Consider the following 14,792-nt stretch of genomic DNA (forward strand, 5'->3'; position numbering starts at 1 on the left):
ACTCTAAGCACTGGACTGTGAAATACTTCATTAGTTTAGGCACCTTGGTTTATCTGTGACATACTGAGAAACAAGAACTACCTCAACATCCTGAAAAAAGCTTCTAGGACATCATTCCATTCCAGGTTTCCCCTGTGAAATGGAACTTTCTTCCCACTGCTGCTTCTGAGGGGCAGAGCAGTCAGGAGGCAAAGTCCTTGACCCCATCCATCCTTGGTGTGTATCCTTTCCTAGAACAGAGGTATGCTCTCTCCTCATGCCCCTTGTAAAGTCATTGATGAAGAATAATAGCTCACCTGGCAGATGTCAGGGAGCTATGGCTATACATTCTTCTAGGTGGCTGGGGTCTCTAAAGAAGGGCTACTAATGCAAGTGGTTATCAGTATGGGTACAGTTGAGAAAGGTGTATTCAGACTGGCCCACCACTCCTGCAGATGCTATTGTGCTAGCAGGTGTTATTCCCACACTGGAGAGGAACAGAAGTGCTGAGGCTGTGGCATCTTTAGCACTGCTTTAGCTTATGTTTCCTGTATAGCTATAAAATATTACCAACGTAACTCTGTCCATAGAAGAGTGGTGCTCCATTTTATAGCAAAATTGCAGCTATGTTCAGTATGGGCACAGAGAGAAGAAAGAAAATCTAGCACTCCATCTCTCCCAGCCAGCTCTTACAGCATATACAGCCTAGACTACTGTGTTTACTCACAGGGGCCCAACCAAAGTACCATGAAAGTCAAACACCTTTGCCTGCTACCTTTACTAGGCCCAGGCAGATCAGCCTGCGAGGTGTGACAATTCAGTATCTGTTTTACAGAAAAAGCTAAAATAGCTTCCTCCCTGGGGAGAGAAGGCAGCAGGGTGAAGAGCTGTTTATACCCAGGTAGAGAGATTATCTCCAACCCATTGGGAGATAAAAGCTTTCTTTTCCTTTCCCCCTCATGAGATGACTCATTGTTTGACTTGCTACAAAGCTTCACACTGTGCATAGGAACACAAAATTTGCTGTATCTGATCAGATCTCTGGTACACAGCCTCTGGCAGGGGCTAATACCTTACGCTTCAGAGCAAGATGAACCTTCCTTCCTCATATTGCACCTGGCTGATTGTATGCTGCACACGGGAAGAAATTTCCTTCCTGGCACAACATTCTCTGAGATCTGATTACCCTCCTCCTATGAAGCACTAAAAGAAACCTGGGAGAGTTGTACCACTGTTTTGTTTTGGGGTTTACCTCTTTAATAGATAGGCAACCCTATTTTCTGTTTCAGCAAGAGGTCACATGCAGTGAATTGCACTCTGCTGCTATACCAGATTCCCAGACAGCAGCTTTGGAAAGTCCCAGAGCCACAGCTGCATGCAGAACTGAATCTCAGTCAGAAAAGGAACTGAGATCAAGCCTGCGAATGGGTCAGAGCTGACCTAAGGAATGGACGTCTGCATGGCAGCAGCAAGAATTTCCACTGGCTTTCAACTGCCCCTTAAGCACTGTATTATGTGCCACACAGGAACAAGAAGTAGCATTTATTTATTTACTCAAGAAGCACTTAAATTCTTCTTCCCCCCCAGTGAATTAGGGTCTGATTATTGGGGTCAGAGTTTTCTGCAAGACCTTTCTTTTTATAGGGAGTGGGGTGAGGTGTAGACCTGCTCAGAGACATGGAAACCACCATCTAAAATGCGAGCATGAGGCCCATCTTTCACTGACTACAGGGCTATTCCTGCAGAAAACACTCCAGACCCCATGCCACTGCTGGGCAGCATGTATACTGACTGCAGTTAAAAGAGAAAGAAGTCAGCTGTGATACAGCCAGACCACAATACATGAAAGATTTTACAAGCCCATCTGAGGAGTGCTTGAAATGCTCATGCATGGTTTCTTTAGTCTCCCACCTTGCCATGACATGCAAGTGACAAACTGCCTAAAACTAACACATGGAAATCTAACTTGATTTCTGACATGTACTTCACAAGATGAGGAACAAAAGGGTGACAGTGTGTTTTCCCCTTCCATTCAACTAATACAAAAATAGCATGTCTAAAGAGAGGTTTGGATTGATCACTAGACCCATAACAGCCAAATAAGCTACAGTGACTGGGACCACCACATGGCAACTCTGGAACAGACCCAAAAGTTCACACTGCAAATCAGGTCTCTGCTGGGTTTCAGCAGCACCTCTGAAGCTCATGAGAAAAGCTCCAGTATAGTATGACCTAGAACCATTTGGCTTCTAGTTACTGGGGACCAGCAAGCAGGCCGCCTAGTTCAGCTTGGCTGTCACTAACTACCGCGGGTGTTACTTACAAACACATTGTGACTGGAAGATACGAAGTGCCATAACGTAAGTTCACAGCTTTTCCCTAGACTGATCACCTCTTCTCCCATTTCCCTCTCTTCCGGCTCTGCTGTTTTCCTGGGAAGTTTCGTCTCTTCCAAAGCTTCTCTTTAGCTGCCTGCCTGCACTCCATGCCCACTTGCTTTGTGAGGCCTAACCAGTTCGGTCATTGGAGGAGGCTGTTCTGGGGGTGCAGGCAGGTGGTGTTAAAAGTGCTTCGGAAACTACCATTCAAAAAGTAATTCTTTCGTGTGCAGTACAGCATTTACTAAACTGATATTCCACCTCCTTTGCCCTTTCTTAAAAAGAAGCAGTTGGGCTTCTGAAAACAAGGGCATGAGAGGGTTGGCTTTGCAGCTGAAGGGATTTTATAGTACAGCACACATAGCTATCAGTAGGTCCTGAAAATGTTTTCCTGTACTCTCCATGAAAGAAAAATTAATCCCACTTACATTTTTCTTTTTAGATGCTGTTTCTTATTTTCCCCTCTCCATCTTCTCTTTTATTGTCATGCACACAGTGGAAGAAAATAGGTTCTTTTTATCTCTCCAGTTTTATTCTCTGTGAAAGCTAACAGCATTGTCTTCAGCCAACAAAGATATTTACCAAGCAGAAAACGAGCGCTGTGCTACAAAATGAGGGCAGAGTTTTGACTGCTGAACTCACTGTTGGAATCAGTGTGAAGGCTTTGCTGCCGTTGGTAGGTGTGGATCAGACATGGGGGATGATGCCTCTCTCCCAGTCTGCCCTCTTGGTAGCTAGATTCACCACAGACTTCAGAGGGTAAATTGTGACCTGGGAGTCAGACTTGGCTCTGCTCCCATCTCTGCTGCTGCTCTGCTGGACGAAATCTGGCAAGCATTCTGAACCTTGGTCTCCCTACCTGTTTAGCGAAAAATAACCAGCAAAAACTTCTTGAACTTAGTAGCTGAAAGCAGGTTAGCTAAAGCCACATAAACCATCAAAATCTGTCTCTGAGAGGTCCCTTCTCTAGCCTGTCTTCTGACAGCTTCCAAGCACCACCTCCAGCAGGGTAAAATACAACGATTTATAGACATGTTTATAATCTGACAGCTTCATATACATTAAACAGAGAGCAAAATTAGTGGTCACCTTTCTAGTGCCACAGGCTAGAAAGTGCCTTTAATAGATTATCTACGTCTGCTGCTTTTTCCTCACTGAAGTCCTTTTTCTAACACCTCTTGAGCTATCTACCTTGTAAATGATGAGAGCTATCAATTCTCATGTTGCAGGGCACAAGCTGATAACCATCTGTACTGCAGAAGCAATCCACTCTCTTCCTTTATATTTTTATCCAGCAAAAAGAGTACAATGAAGAGGGGCTGATGGGGTAATTTACACCTTGAAGTAGCCAACTTGTTTAGGTTTGGTCAAGCACTTACACAGGTAGACATACACACATGCATGCAGTATAATGTATTGTTCCATTGAAGAGGTGATAAACTGATGGTCTCTAAAGAGTTCACTCTTTTTGACAGTGAACTCCTCAGGAAACTTGAGGTTGGAAATACTGAGTGCTCTGCTCACCTAGTATAACCTTCTGCACGTAAAACTACACAGCCAGTGGTATTTGCATCTGACCACAAACTTCTGGTGGGGTTACAACTTTGATTTTTGAAGAGATGTAGCCAACCTTGAATCTTGCCAAGCACTCATATTCAGCATTGCTGCTTTGGAAGACAGAATATGTGTTTTACAGTATGAATTGCTACGTACAGTGAATGTAACAGATACATCTAAAACATGAAGTATCTAAAACATGAAGTACCATAGGCTGTTTTCACCTTGACTCATTTTGGAACTATCTGAAGACACAAATCCAATGGTAAATGTACAGTACCCACCGAGAGCTGCTGTTCCGTTTCAGTTTCAGTATGAGGACTCAACCACGGGACAATATGCATGATGGAAACAGCGCTCACGGTAAGTTTTGTCTAACTTTTTCTTCCACTTTGGCCAGGCACTCCATGCTTACGTCCTGGCTGCCTGGCAGGCAGGATGATGAGGTGAGAAGGGGGTACAGACAGACCTCTCATTTATCCCTGCTTTCTGCAGAGCAGACAGAAGTGTTCTCATTCCCACGCCAAAAACTACTTACTGCAGTTGGGCAAACAGCAAAGGGGCCAGCACATGCAAATCAGCAGCTGGTTCCAAACACCCAGGGACAGATGCATCACCACTGGCAGCACGAGGAAGGCCAGCTGACTACAGGACGGTACTTAAGCCTTTAGTGGGAAAATGATGGTGCACAAGTTGAGAAGCATGTCTGCTACCAACCAGCTCTTTAGCAACTGAAGCTCTCTTTTCTGTTATTAAGAAAATTCTTTCATGTTACCCATAAAGTACAATATATGGTTCTGCAAATCATGGTGAGTGTCAAGCTGGACAGGGGCATGAGGTTGTGTTTTTCTCTTCAGCTCTGTATAAAGCCAACATGGTCTGGAGGAAAAATTGGATTAGATTCAAATCCATCTCCCAAGCTCTGCCAGGACAACTTTTAAGAGTCCCTTCCTTCTGTCTCACTTCTTCGTTTGGAAAGCTAGGCTGCCCAAATGCAAAGAGCTGTCATGGGGCTTGGACACTTAACAACTATAATGCTTCAAAAGTGCAAGAACACAGCTTCTTCAAATGACTGCAGTTCAATACTCCCATGGTGCCATCTCTGCTGCTCTCTGGTTCCCTGTTCAGAGGTATTGACTGCTGCTGCAGACCAAGGGCCCTGTTCTGATACCATGCTCAAACCTTACAGCACAAACCAGGATGCACTGCTCGCTGAGAAGGGCCGCACTGAGCTCAACAGCAGTGTGCCTTTCACACTGAAGGGGGTTCAAATTAAAGCCTAAGGTGGGTGCTTAGGTCCTCCTGGGGCAGGAATTCTACTCTGTCTCTGCTGGAGTTGCTGCAGCAATCTCTTTCCGCATGTGCATTCCCCATAGCTACCATCACTGGCAGGCTCCCACCCACAGGGTACTCAGCAGCTCCTCAAGACTACCTCTGTTACTGAAGGTAAAGACAAGCAGATTTAAAGACCTTGCTTTATCAGGAGGCCCTTCTAATTTCTCAGAGGAGGTGAATGTGTGACAGAGAGCTGTGGTGTGCTTAGCTATTCCCATGCAGATGGACATGCGGAATGATACATGTGGAAGATACAGTTCTTCCACAGGATAAACTCTGTATCTCTGGTGGTCCATGCAGTTGCTGTTACGAGTAGAGGACAGAAGTCCGGTGCGCAGTGATGTTCCTCACCACTTGCTCTTTCCAGTGGAAGCCACTTGACCCAGGTAGTGAAGCAGTGGCCATTCATTGCTGCTGGGCTGCAGGGATTGCCTCAGCCTACAGCACAGACCTAACTGTAGTTTCGAGGTTCAGAGATAAGCAAAGGTAGAAAAGATGGGAAAGGTTAATCCTGGCTAATCCTCAGAGCGAATTATTTGGGAAGTGAGTACAAACTAGTACAAGAGAAATGGATGGCAGCAGATGAAAACGCACCTTTACAGGTCTTGTTAAGAAAAAAAATGAGTGGATAGGGAACAGAAGAGTCATGCGATAGGCAGGAAGAGAGATGCCACTGAGACTTGCGTGTTCTTTAAAAAGGTCTGAAACTGCCTGTAATCAGAATGACAAGGCTTTGGGAAGCTTCCTACACTGCTGGGAACAGAGGGCGAAACAGCTTTTTCAGTAGTATCTGAAATAAAAGGCACAGGCTCATGTCTTCTGCTGCTCTGTAGAGGTACAGCACAAGAGCAGGTAATGCTCCATGCATTGTGTTGGCTCTGGGGCCTCTGCATTATGTAGATGTCTACAGAGACAAACCTAGTGGAGCACTGGGCTGGGTTTCATGCTGACTTTGCTAGCACAGTGTCCTGTGACCCAGCCCTTCCCACTGTCTGTACAGAGACCATGGAAAGTTGACACACCCGAATCCCTTAGGGCTTCAGGGCCATAAAATAAATAAAATTGCTTTTCTAATGCAGCCTTTGGAAAGCCCGTAAGAAACATATTGATTGGAAAATGCTCGATTAGAATGATCAAGCTCTGTGCTCTCATACAGGGAAATAAATCTTTTCAATTCCCCACACCCAGTGCCAAGCTCTGCTTCCTGGAAGCAACTATGGCCCTTTCTGGAACTGAGGTGAAAATCCCATGTTCCATCACCTCCCCTGACCTGCTGACATTACACATGGTTTGCATTTGCTGATCAAATGCACAAGCAGGACTCTAAATTTGCTCTCTGGGCTGATAGCTTGCTGATAAATGATGGCAGATGAAGTCACCACTACAAAACCCCCACAAAATGTGAAGACCGTGTAAGCGTGAAGGAGGCAGGAAAGGCCACACTCTACAGAATTTAACATGAACAATATATTCTTTCTCTCTATAGGCGAACCCTTTTCTTTGCAGATGCGGGTTAGTAAATGAAGTCAACTCTCACACACAAAATTACTCAGCTATGTCTAAGACCCCAACCCCAGAAAGCCAGAAAAGTCTCTTAACACTGCAGACCAATTCCTGAAGTCCTTAGGGTCTGTATTCTGACTTGAGGTCAGAATAAAAACTCAAGCAACCCAGTCACTCAATGTGGCCAGTTGTGCTTCATTTCTTGTAACCGAAATCAGTATTTGACCCATAGCAACTGCCTCTGTGCTTCCCCCTGCACCCTCTGGAGATAACTTACAGAAAAAGTGGACCTTAGGATGTAGTCCTATGAGCTGACCCATTTTGGGATCAGTCACAGAAAATGTTACAATGCTGGGAGCAGTCTACCTGCTGCTGACAGGCAGTTGGAGGCCTGAAAAGAGAATTCACCCAGAATGGGGCAAACCAGTCTACATAAATGGTGTTGGCAGGCATGCTGAAGTGGCCAGGGTTTGAAGTTCTGGAAAGGAAAAGCTACCAGCTAAACAAGTGAGCAATCGCAGAGGTGATGAAAAGACCAGCCTGTTTTCTAGGCACTCATTCCATGAGCCATGCCCAAGAGCTTTCAAGAACTGCACAGAACAGCTCCAGCTTCCTTTCATCTTGTCTGCAAAACCTTCCCTAAAAGCCTGAAAAGAGCTCTGCTTCCAGAGCAGGGTGAAGGCTGGGTTTTTGCATCTGGGCACCACATTCAGAGAAGACCAGAGTGTAACCATGAGTCAGTGACTGTGGACAGCACAGTGCTGTTGTACAGCTCACTATAAGTGTCAGCTACTACCACAGTGGCTGCACTCAGGGAAGAACTTGCTTGGGTCCCAGACCCCTCTATTTGCTCATGTTGTGCCCACAGGCAGAGAGGGCAGGTGACCACAGGATTCCTACCAGAGAGCCCTGTGCAAAACAAGCAGCTGGCAGGGGGATGGGGAAACGTTGGTTTGGATCTGCTCCCAGCTACAGTCTTAATCCATTCCTGACTCCTTCTCCACCAATTGTTGGCTGTTTTCCATGGAGCAGACACTGCTTTCCTACTGCTCCTTTCCAAAAGGAGCTGAAAGAAACGTCTTCTGTTGCTTTTTCCCTTGTATGTGCAAAAACTGTATCCTTATACAAAAGCCAGCTAAGCGCCGACAGTGGCACGGGTTAGCTAGCTCAGAACACAATGCTGCCAGAAGCAAGCAGTTTTGCAAGCAGAAGTCAAGGAGATTATAAGAACTTTCATTTTCTTCTCAGCAACTCTTTATTGTTTCAACCCAATTTATCTTAACCCAGGTCAAAGTTCAGGTCTAACATTCTTTTCAGTCTTCCTGGATACAGCCACTGCTGATACTACCATTAGTAATACTCATTTACACCGTACAGTGCCTTTCAACTGCACAGAGATTAGACTATTATATCTGTTATATATATAACATATATATATATGTTATACAGAGTCACTGGACATCTGCCCATACACTGAACCTATTATAGGAGGGATCAAATCCAGGAACTATACTCTGTTGCTCTTTACAACTGGACAAATGCAGAGCATCTTTACATCCTGAACACCTACTTTTCTTCCTGCTTTTTGTGCCACTTACTTGGTGCATCCTGGCAACAGTAATTTTAAAGTAAAACCCCAAACCTGTATTAGAATGAACTGTCAATACATGCTGTTTCTTTGACACAAAATAGCCTTGATCCCTGGCTGGGGTGTTGAAAATTTGTAAGCAATTAAAAATAAATTGATCTTGGTAGTCTTGACCTACATATGGTTTTACTTAAGTCTCTTGTCTGCTGTCTAATTGCTGTACATTGGAGACAGGTGTTTGGATTACTACCGTGCTTACAGTATGCAGCAGTAATGCTGGTGACGGAACTCAAAGCTCCAGGTTTAGGTGGCTAACCAACACTCCAGAAAGATGTGAAAACCCAAAGAAACAGTTGCTAGCAGCAATGAATACATCTGTTAAAAAAAAAAATCAAATGGTTCCTTTCAGCAGTTTATTACTGTAACCTGTCACCAGGTAGGTCACCTCCATCCTACAGTGGCTGCAAACTTAGAGGTGATTCTACCATTCTGGAAAAGAGAGGTTAGGGAGCACTTCTTGTACAGCTGAATCAAGTGGAAAGTTTTGAAATCTCAATTTCACATGCACAAAATACCACCACCAACAAAACAAGACACTGTAATCCTCCTGTATTAAGAAGCTGCTTTCTTTTCACAAGGAGATTTTGTTCTCAGAGGCTCACATCCTGAAGAAGTTGGGTCCCTTTCCCTTGAGGAATTTTGGCTGGGACTTTATTTCCTACCTCAACTGCGATTGTGAGAGTTGGGGAGGGGAGAGCGTGTACACAAAGAGCATGTTTTCCAGGCTGTTTCCAGGGAACGTGAGGCCAGCTCCGCTACAGAACGGCCTATGCTGTGACAGCAAGATGTCATCTGTTGGCTTCCTCTCTACTGGGGCTCCAAGCCTTGCACGCTGCAGCTGCACTTGTGCTGCTACTGTAAAAGCAGCAGATTTTGGCAGCACAGCCAGAGCCACGGCTTACTTTGCCTGTAACCATTAAGCAAATCAGTGTAGTGAAAATTTTACCACCAGCATGTAGTAAAAGCATGTCATACATCTACTGTAACTGATTTCACTTCTGGACCTCTGACTCTTGCTTATGCAGGCATTCTCCTTCAGACTCCATCCAGGAGGGCTATAAAAGCCTGTTTCAATCCACCAGTATATGAGTTCTACGCTTTATGCGAAAACCTGCCTTCAGGTGACATTAAATATTAAATAACTGGGGGAAATGGTGCAAATTACAGCTCTGGAGGCTGCACACTGTACTCAGTTCCAAAACACATCTTGGGCTTCAGAAGAGGAGGTAAAAACCTGCTCTTAGCATGCTGCACATTTCCCACTCCCAAGATGCTGCAAACCAGAGTTCTGACATGATTAAAAACTCCTGATTTAGCTTCATTTCTTGATGGTTCCTTAATGAACTAAATCCCTGCAGCTCTTACAAACTGTCAGTCATTTCTCCAAGAAGACAGTGATGTCCTAGAGAAAGGTCAAGTGTTTACAACAACTTGATGCTGGGGGTCCTTTTCCACATCCAGGGGGACAAGGAGGCCACTAAGGTGGACTCCAAACTCCACAAAAACACATTACCCATTGAGGAGAAGTACAACTGCATTGCATTTGCATGGGCCCCTTTACCTCTACACTTCCAGTGCAACTTGTGCACAGAAAGGCTTCTTGTACTTAAGTACTTGTGCTTGAAATACATTGATAATGAGAACAAATTAAGTGTGTGCTCTTTGATTATCAGATGATAAATTATCATGATTATCCTTGCAGCAGCTTGAGAATTGCTTCCTCTCCAGGGTTTAACTCCTGCTTGCTCAGAAGCTAGTCAGTACACCCACTAACTTCCCATATTAGGCCCCCAAACCCAGCTGGCTTCCACTTATTATTTCTTTGCAATAATAAGTCTTATGAAGTTGAAGCATTTCTTCTGTTTGGGGCCATATGAAAATATTTCTCAAAGAATCAGAAATCATGTTTCTTAATTGGGACAACAGGCAAGATCCATGGGAGATAGAATGCTGTGTGTCTCAAAGCCTTGTGCAGGCTGCACAAAGCCATGGCTGCAGCACCTACAGGCATCCCTGGGGTGCTTCTCTGAACTAGCTCCCTGAGGTGCCAACCACAGGGACAAGGAACATACGCTGCATGTTCAGCATAGCCTGGCTGACACCATGGTGACTAATTCATGCTGAAGACTGGGGTATTATGGCTTCAGCAAATTCTGGGCAGCTGTGACACCGACTCATCTCTGACTGCAGGGCAGATACACACTTGTGTGAGCTATGGCTACCTCTCTGTGACAGCCTTGGATCTCAGAAATACACACATTTAGTTTCTTTTCTCCAGCTTCACAAGTGTCTTGCTGGAGTCCTGAGCTTGAGGGAAATATGCCCCCTCCTGAACTGGGTATATTAGAATAAAAGGGATAATGATTTCTATCTCAGTGCTGGCATGTCTGCAATCACTGTACTGTCCTTCAAACCAGCTCCTTTCAGTCCACAGCTCAGACAGTATGTTGCTCAGTGGCAATGCTGACTTTGTATTGTTTTCTGCCTACTCCTTCAATGTGCCAGTATAATTGGTGGAGGAGCTATTCTGTAATCTTGATGAGAGAGATAATCTGTACTTATGTATATACTCGCAATGGTTTCTGCCAGATCATCTTTGTGAGCTGATTAAGAGCTGCACTAACAGTTAGGTCAACACAACTGGCAGAGAGGTAGCAAACTGCAAAAGGAATAACAGCTGGATGTGGTGACAGAGAGGGGAGGAAATGCTTCAGCTAGTGTTGTTATAGAACATCTAATGTCACTGAAAAATGCATGGGCTTGCTGTATTACCTAAGTTTACTCCTGATGATGTCACTGAGAAAGGCTTGCTTCCAGGGCTGGAAAAATTATTGCAATGTCAATACAGGCAAATAATTTACCTACGCATTTCCAGTAGAGGATCAAGCTTCATGAAAAGGAAAACAAATGGATGAGATAATTCACAAGAAGGATGTGTCTCATCCTGCTTTACAGGTTTCTTGCAAAGGTAAAGGTGCTGTGAGAGAGACTGCATACTGGTAACAATGGGTAACTGATACCATCGCAGATTAACAATTCTTAATATCCTCTAAACCTATTGTGCTAGTATAGAAACCTAGTAACCTCAATGTCAGTGAAGCTATCTTGTGCTGTCCTTCTTTCCACCCTTCCTTTCCTACAGGAAAGACAGCCATTGCGGTGCTTGCTATCACCAACAAACTACTGTAGATGGAATGATGGAACGGGAATTTCTGTCTCTTGAGAGGGGCATTGTATGCTGCATCTGGGAGCCCCAGAGCTGAGATGGGATCAGCTGAGGAGCTGTGACAACAGGAAAGGGTGAGAAAGTTACCCCTCTCAGTCCCACTAACAGTGCCCCCTCCTTTGAAGGGCTGAGGGGTAGCAGCCTTATATTTCTTAAGTATTGTGAAAGAGAATCAAATTATATCCCCTGTCAGAAACATTTAGTAACATCTAATGGCTTCTGGGCATGGCTGGCAGTTGTGCCAGGTAGTATAAAACACTGAATAAAGAGGAGTCCCTGCCTGAAGGACACGGCAATATAGACAGGAGAGGGAAGGGATTGAATGTACAAGCAAAGGAAACAGCGTGATGATGTGCATACAATGCTGTTCTCCCTAGGAACTAACTGAAACTACTGGAATCCTCGTATACTTTTTACAAAGTGGATATTGTGAAAATGTAGTTAGAACACTTTTTCATCAACTTGTCTAAATAAAATGCCCCATTTTTTGGCAAATTTCAACCAGCTCTGGGAAGGACACTTTTCAAATTACATATCTGTTGCAAAAACACAGATTCATAGGTGTTACCTGTTCACACACCACTTCTGTTCACAAAATCTCACACAATCACGTTGAAGTCAGGAAAGCAGCAGAGGTGTCTCTAAAAAGTAGCAATTTCTCTTCTATTTTTCCAGTGCTTCAAGACTTACTTGGTTTACAATGTCCAAACCAGTTTAGCTTCATTCTTTGGTAACATAACCTCCAAGTCATCTCAAGTTTCTGCTCTCCTGGGAAAACCGATTCACAACCAACTTGCACAAGACAGAACATCTTCTCAAAAATCCACAATATGGACCTACTGGTCATGCGCCTGGACTTGTCTGAACTTAGCTACCTGCTGTGGTATCTGCTGTCCTACTTGACTGGATATCCTCTCTTTGGTTAAGGCAACTGTGTCACAAATTAAGTCCGCACGAAAGCTGGTTTTGACAACCATACCAGCAATGGCAAATATTGGAAATTCTGTTTGATATTAGGTTAGAGGAAGGGAAGTTTCTTGGTAACTACAGCACACAAGCCAAATCCAGACTGCAACAGGAATATACAGATTATAAACCTTTCAGACTGTGGATCAAAGTGTGCACGTGTATGAGCGGGGCAAATAGAAAGACAAACTTGAGAAGTAAGAAGGTAGGAAGCAGACATGCACATAAGGACAGGCTAGTGAGCTATGTCTTGAAGAAAGGATCCCTTATAATCTAATTTTTCAAGTCGCTCTAACTTTTTGCTTCATGCCTGTTTTTCTAATTCTTACACTACAGAAATTACTAAGTTAATAGATACACGCTGTCGGTGCAAAGCAAGTTGACATTTCAAGCTTTTCTTCTTAACAAGCTACTAGTAGAAAACTACTTTTGTAAGATGCTTTGCTTATTAACATGGTTTTGATTTTTTCACATGACTGGGGTCAACTGGCTTAGCACTGACAGCATGGTACAGAAATGCAGACACGGGCACACTGTCAATTTGAGGGGTGGGGGGAGAAGTCTTCTTCAGCAGTTTCACACAAAATGACATTAGGGAATGCAAAGTGCCAAAAATTTTCCCATGAAGCCCTGAAAAAATCTGCAGACTCTAGATGTCTCACACCACTCTGACAGATAATAAACATAGAGCATATGGACTCAAATACTGCATGTTCATGAAAACACAGCTTGACACCATGCAGAGTTTCTGAGGCCATTTCAGAAAAGATTTACACCCCTGTTATTCAGGTGTCTGGATAAGCAAACAGTGGAAATTCAGGTAAAGGTTTCTTTGTGGGCTGGTTTACTCTTAAATAAATTGTTGTATTTCTTTCTTACACCCTCCTCTGAAGCTGCGGGAATGGGCAACTGTTGGGTTGGTCCTGTTCAATATTGTCTCTTCCCTGCTCCGATCAAATCTGTTAATGTAGGTCCTGAAACATTACTTCACTTGAAGATTCATTCTCAGAAGAAACCACCACGATTAATGTTCAACAAGATGTTTTGCTGATGTCTTGCTTTGAATTTTGTCTAGATTTCCATTTTCCCCAGTACCCGAGGTGTGCACACTGCATGAGGAGGAATTTCTTTTGTCTGCCCAACCTCACCCTTATTCATTTAGTGCTGTCACAGTCATGCTTTTGCGACTCTGCTGACGGAATCAGGTAGGAGGAGGAGGCTGATTAGGCAAGAGGAGTCTTTTGTTTGCACGTAAATACCTTGGTGTTATCAGAAAGAAAACAAGGAGTGAGCAGCGTGTGCCGAACAAAACCCCATCACAGCACTGTTATTCTGGTTTTCCTCCGTCTCTCCCAGAACTATAAGTGAGTCTCTGTGTGTAAGAGAAGGGCTGGCATGCAGAACAAGTGTCGCTTCAGTGCCTCCCCTTCCTTGCTAAATGCCATCCTTGCAGGAGTTATAACAATTGCTAACCTAAAGAGATGATATTAGGAAACAGGTTGTTCTCAGTAAGAGGCATTAAAAACTCCATATAGGAAGTAGCTTTGAAGAAAAAAGTATTTTGAAAACCTAACAACAAAGAAGGGATCTAAAAGAGTGGATTGAGGCATTAGTAAAGCCAGAGAGTCCAAGACAATGCCCACTTAGATCTTTTTGTGTATCTCAGCATCTTGCTGCCTCTTCAGTGTTGTGTTCAGAGAAGGGATTTTCACGGCAGAGGGTGTATCATCAGAGAACTTGGCCCAAAGCTGCACATGAAGTACCAGCATTTCCTGAGAGACAGTTCTTTTTCTCCTGTTTTTGTTTTTGCCAAAGACACATACATGAACTCGGCCCTCTACACTGTATTGTTCACACAGGCTGATGCAGTGCCAACCCTCACTGGGACAGAGGAAGCACAGCTCCTCTGTATCAAAATTCCTAGCTCTCTCTAGTTCAGGTCACTGACTGTTTTTAAGGCCCGAGTTGATTTTTTTTGCACAGCCTACATCTCCATACAAGAAGGATATTCAAGGCTCAGGGGTTTTGTTGGGTACTGAGGAACACCGCTATCTGCAGCATCCTGCTGGGTTGGTTGGTCCCACAGTCCTGCACCCTGGCATTTCCAGTGCACACATTTCTGCCAACTCTTCCCAGCCTCCACCAAATCCTGTACTTCTACCCAGGATGTTCACTCTCTCTCACTATGAGGATAAGGAGA

The 14,792-nt window shown here is 44.2% G+C and overlaps 1 protein-coding gene across 4 annotated transcripts in view; it reads right to left on the reverse strand.

The window, feature by feature from the left end:
• ETV6 (ETS variant transcription factor 6) overlaps positions 1-14,792 on the reverse strand; it is a 134,570-nt gene that overhangs the window by 33,726 nt on the left and 86,052 nt on the right. The gene's annotated exons all lie outside the window — the stretch shown is intronic.

The sequence above is a fragment of the Neopsephotus bourkii genome, unplaced genomic scaffold (genome assembly GCF_033783945.1).
Source record: "Neopsephotus bourkii isolate Nb327-2 ecotype Australia unplaced genomic scaffold, CSIRO-AGI_Nbou_v1 NB_107, whole genome shotgun sequence".
In the NCBI taxonomy this organism is placed as follows: Eukaryota; Metazoa; Chordata; class Aves; order Psittaciformes; family Psittacidae; genus Neopsephotus; species Neopsephotus bourkii.